Genomic DNA, 6,000 nt, shown 5'->3' with positions numbered 1-6,000 from the left:
GCGGGCACTTTGAATTCTCTAGTACTGTAGATAGTGTTGCAATGAAGGAAGGAGATATTGTCGACTAGCTTGCTTGCTAGCTAACGTTATGTTGTAACGTTATGCAAGTCTTGTGAATGTCTAAACAAACGGCATTGTTTGATTGATTGATTGAAAACTTTATTAATGACGCAATGAAGCATATAGCACTAGTTAGAGGGGAAATTCGGATTCCTCTCGGATTCATTCATTGAGCAGAACTGCAATTCGCTCAGCTGCAGAAACGTTGAAGAGACAATACCCACAGGACTTGGAGGAGAACTTTGTTTCACTGTCTGTCTATTGTCTACACATTTGGAGCAAGGCGCGTCAGCTGCAACAATGGTGAGTAACCGAATAACCGTTCATAAGTGATGCCGCTGTGTGTGTGTGTGTGTGTGTGTGTGTGTGTGTGTGTGTGTGTGTGTGTATACAGTGGCTGCTGAGCTGTATACTGTATACTGTACATAGTCTGCTTGGTTTGATCGGGCCGCCGAGCCACTGTATACTGTACATGGTCTGCTTGGTTTGATCAGGGGCCGCCGAGCCATACTGTACATGGTCTGCTTGGTTTGATTGGGCCGCCGAGCCACTGTATACTGTACATGGTCTGCTTGGTTTGATTTAGGGGAGTGGTCTGCCCTGCGCGGGGGCCACGACATATTGCGCCACGCCACTACATACCATTGACTCAGAATGGTCTGTTTTATTGAAATCGTCACAGCAGTATAGTTTGTTTATACTTCAGAAGGATGATATTTAAACATGGTCCCCAAAATGAATGGAAGCGAATGAGGAGCCTGACACCTGGGAGGAATGGGGGTGTTGCAGCGTTGGGGATGTTTAAAAAATATAATTTAATATATAATATAATAATTTGTGCTTCACCTAAAAATTTGGTCAGCAGCCTCCACTGGTGTGCTGTGAGTGTATTTGATGGTTTGTTACATAGTGTTATTGTCGTTGAGCATCCTGATGGCCTGGGCCCAGGAGTTCAAAACTTTTAATCCCTATCTGATCTGATCAGATTTTTATATCCCATTGTTTGTGATCCAGGATCAGACAACTCTGCCAGATTTTGTCCCGGTATTTCAAAGCAATCCAGGATAGGATCACCCTGATCCAGATTGAGACTTTTCAAGATTACTAGATCCTAAATATCAGTGCTTTAATCCTACCAATTTCCATCTAGTGGATATGGGAAAAAAGGAAGACAAGGACCACATTGCAGAGACATCTATAATGTCTAATTATATTGTTAAATACATAAAGGACATAAAATCATAATGGAATTGTAATAAAAGAAAAATACTCCCACTAGGGTAACAACAAAAAAACATTCATTCAAAGGCAGCTGGATCATCCAGACGTGCTTTGAGGAGCTGAATTCTAAGTGAGATTTCAGTTTGCTGAAGGTGATGAGTGATGACAGATGGACCTTTTTTTGTTGAAGATCTTTTTTCTTTAATCTAAATTACATTTGTGGTTGACAATCTTTGTTGTGATACTTTTATGAGCATAAATATTTATGTCATCAGCATTTGGTTGAAAACAAAATAGGCCACCATGTGACCAAACATTTTAAAAATGTAATTAAAGAATTGTGTATTATTTCAGTTAACAAACTTTGCCATCTTATTTATATTGAAACATATATATTTTTTTTATTGTATAGTACATTTTGCTCTTGTAATCCACTGGAAATTGGGATCAAATTGATCCCAATCCTGTGTTGTCGGTTTGAAATACCCATTTTGAAGATTTGATCCAGATTAAAGCTTGGATTTGATTTCCTGATCTGATCGGATATCAAAGTGATCCTGATCTCGTTTTTTGGTTTTCAACTACCCACAATCCAAATCTGATCCAATCAGATAGGGATTAAAAGTTTTGAACTCCTGCGCCCTGGGGATAGAAGCTCCTTCTGAGTCTCTCTGTGCTTGCCATGAGACTTCGGTATCGCTTGCCTGACCGCAGCAGTTCAAAGAGGCAGTTGTTTGGGTGGCTAGAGTCTTTGATTATTCTCTTAGCCTTACCCCTGCAACGCTTGTCGTAAATGTCTTGGAGAGTGGGAAGCCCACCTCCAATTGTGCGTTCGGCTGAACGGGCCACTCTCTGTAGTCTGCTACGGTCTTGTGCGGTGCTATTCCCAAACCAGGAGGTGATATTGCCAGTCAGGATGCTCTCTATTGTGCATGAGTAGAAGTTCTTAACACAATGGCGCCCGACCACGGAGATCTCCGTGTTTCGATTCCACCCGTTGTGGACAGAAGCACGGATATATCCGTGGCAAGTTGTTTTTGCTTTTATTCCATTTTAATAACCTATTCAAGGTCGCCGAGATGCACTGCAGATGTACCCTACTCTTTGAATTCGAGAAAGTGCAATACCGGCCATATCCTCTTAGGGGCGCTATGGCGGTAATGCAGTGTGCCCTGTGGCCCTTTTTACTTTCAATGGAGTTTTCATTTAGCTGGATTCTGGATATGCAGCATGTAGCTTGGATTACATTTTTGGATTGCGGATTTCACTATGCAATAAGGGGATTTATCATCAGCCAATGGACATATCGATCTACCAGATGGCGATCGATAACGGGGAAATGCTCGGGGGGATCCAACTGTCTCATGGTAAGATCTTTTTCACATAAATTACAGCCCGATCGAGCCTTGTTATGATACAATACGATCGGCCTATGTGGCTACTTAGACGAACACGGTTATTGGTAATCAATAATAAGAAACAACGTCCCCCGCCCCCCCCCCCCCATTCATGCATACATGCTTGAGGATCGTGCCGATCATATGCAGTTTGAGTTTTAACTGTAGCATCTGTATAACGGAAATGCCATTGGATATAACGTTAGTATCTATTAGCCCTTTATCTCGCCTTCCAGAAAATATACTAGACCAAATGCCGTATAACGCTTATATTCACAGTGCTATAAAATGAGAACGTATTGATGAAAAAATGATTTCTTTAATCCATTTTGAAGGGACGGTTTATGGTCCCAATTGATAATGAGAATGGACAGATAGCAATACTATAAAGTATAGATTTAGCTCTACAAACAGCCCCACGTCTGTTTACATTTGTTTACATTAGATTTATTAGACGCATCCCAATGGCTCCGAATGTGTTAAGGATCTTCTGGCTCACTTTGAACTTCCTTAGGTGCCTAAGGAAGTAGAGGCATTGCCGTGCCTTCTTGACTACACTGTCAATGTGTGTGGTCCATGTCAAGTCCTCAGATATGTGGACTCCGAGGTACCTAAAACGGTTCACTCTCTCGACCGGTGCCCCGTCGATGCTGATGGGGCTGTAGTCCCTGACCCCCGACCTCCTAAAGTCCACAATCATCTCTTCTGTTTTGCTGACGTTCAGGGAGAGGCAGTTCTCCTGACACCATCGCGCCAGAACCTCTACCTCTTCCAGGTAGGCCCTCTCATCGTTTGCAGAGATCAGGCCAACCACTACTGTGTCATCAGCAAATTTGATGATTGTGTTGTTGTTCCGCTGTGCCACACAGTCGTGTGTGTACAGCGAGTAGAGGAGGGGACTCAGAACACAGCCCTGGGGGGCCCCTATGTTGAGGGTGATGGATGAGGATGTGCAGTTGCCTGCTCTCACCACCTGGGGTCTGCCCGTCAGGAAGTCCAAGACCCACTGGCAGAGGTCATAGTTCAAGCCCAGGTCCCTGAGCTTGGCTATGAGTTTGGAGGGGACTATGGTATTGAATGCTGAGCTGAGTTCCCCTGCCTCTTGTCCAGGTGTGATGCTGCTGTGTGCAGCACATGGGCTATGGCGTCCTCCGTGGACCTGTTGGGGCGATATTCAAATTGCAGGGGGTCCAGGTTGATGGGGAGGGAGGAACAGATGTAGCCCTTCACAAGCTTCTCAAAGCACTTCATGGCTATGGAGGTGAGAGCTACAGGGCGGTAGTCGTTGAAGCAAGCGGGGCGTGGATTTTTTGGGTACAGGGATAATGGTGGACTTCTTCAGACAGGTGGGGATGACAGCCTGTTCTAAGGACAGGTTAAATATGTCAGTGAATACCGGGGCCAATTGGTCAGCACAGACTTTTAGGACGCGGCCTGGGATACCGTCTGGTCCTGCTGCTTCCTGATATTCACTTTTTTTTTTTTTTTATCCACTTTTTCTCCCATTTTCTATATTTTCTCCCATCCCAATTTCGTATCATCCAATTCAACCCTCCCCTGTCACGAACGCTGTTTCTTGCCTCCCACAAGCCGGCTGCAATGTGGACTAAGTCATACATAGCACAAGTCCCCTCCGGTACTTGAGGTAACAGCAGTCGCATCTTTTCACCTGCGCAGCTCGATCTCTCAGTGAATGAATGAATGAATGAAAACTTTATTTAACAGATTGCAGAATGGGAATTGTAGGATAATAATAGTATTCAAATAGGAATAGAGTCAAATGACTTGCTCACTCAGAGGGTCCAGATAATAAGGTTTATTACCCAGATCAAATCAAATCATTGTTGCTGACGAGTGACAGTCCTTCAGCATCTGTGTTGGCTAAGTCTTCTATCAGTGTGGATAGGTCTGCGATTTGATCTAGGGCTGACATCACACCATAGGAGGGGATTAGTGCTCTGAAAAAGTCGCATGTCTTGCAGGCCCGGTCATGTGTGTGGAAGTGATTTGCGTGGCGTGTCTTTCTAGTCAGTGGGTGTTGTGGTAGGGTCGGTGTCACTCTCATGGCTGGCACTAAATATCCTAATGCACATGTGCCTTTCCATCCGGGTGGAAGGGACGGGTAAGCTTGTGCGCCACATATCCAGTAGGTCCCAGGCGGTGCTGGTGTTGTCGTTCGTTGGGTGGTGGGGGTTTCTTTGGTTGTGGGTTTCAGTGGTGTCTTTACAGGGTGGATGTTGTCCCAGGGTGGTGTTAATCTTTGTTGGCGGATGGGGTAGATATTGTCTCTGGTCCGGGGGGATATCGTTCTTCGTTTGCGGGTCGCCTGGGGCACTTCACAATGTTCCAACACCCCGACATTCTTTCCCCAACCCTTTTGAGATACACATTCTGTAAACTTTACTGGGGTAATAGAAACTGGTATTCCATTTGTATCATGACTTTGTCGAATCTTCATGTTTGATTTTGTGCAGCTTTCAGCTGTCCCTGTGGACTTGTTTAGAGAGGCTTTGTGGCATTCTGTTAGTGGGAGGCCCATTAACGGAAAACCATCTTCGGTAGAATGGGGTATTAAGCCACATACATAGCAATTTGATTGGTTAGCAAAATGTGCGACTGCTTGGCTTAGCTTTAAATATAGGTTGTTGCGGTGACTGTTAACATATCTTTTGGTGCGTTCAACTGCTTTCCCCTTACCGCCCTTAAACCCATTGGTCCATGATTGAGGTTCGTCCAGTGTCGCCCACACATTGCATCCCGCTATGCCACATGCGATGATTAAGCAGTTCCAGTTGGTGGTCATTTTTCCTATTGTTATTGGTCTCATGGTAGATTTGCCCTTTTGCAGTGGGATGCGTGGATCCAGGATGCTTTTCCGTCGCACTTTACTGCCGTGTCCGTTACTAGCAGCACCTGAAATGGACCAGACCATCTGGGGTTTAGTTTACTTTTTCTTTTGAACACCATTATATATACATAGTCACCTGGGTTCAATCCATGACATGGTGTTGTTGGTGGTTGTGGTTGTGCCTGCCTCACTAAGGGGTGGAGTCTCTTCATCTGGGCACACAAAGCTTTGTAATAGTTAATAGCAATTTCGTCTGCTAGCAATAACTGGACTTGTGATAACGGGGGAAGCATTGTGGTTGGTGTCGACATTGGACGTCCAAATAATATCTTGTGAGGTGACAATCCTGTTCCTCTGTTTGGCATTGATCTCATTTGCATTAATACTAAGGGGAGGGCGTCGGGCCATTTAAGGCCTGTCTCTGTACATGTCTTAGCTAGACGGTTCTTGATGGTTGAGTTTTGTCTTTCTACC

Source organism: Notolepis coatsorum (genome assembly GCF_963971535.1).
Source record: "Notolepis coatsorum genome assembly, chromosome: 10".
NCBI classification, from domain to species: domain Eukaryota; kingdom Metazoa; phylum Chordata; class Actinopteri; order Aulopiformes; family Paralepididae; genus Notolepis; species Notolepis coatsorum.
This window is presented reverse-complemented; position numbering follows the sequence as displayed.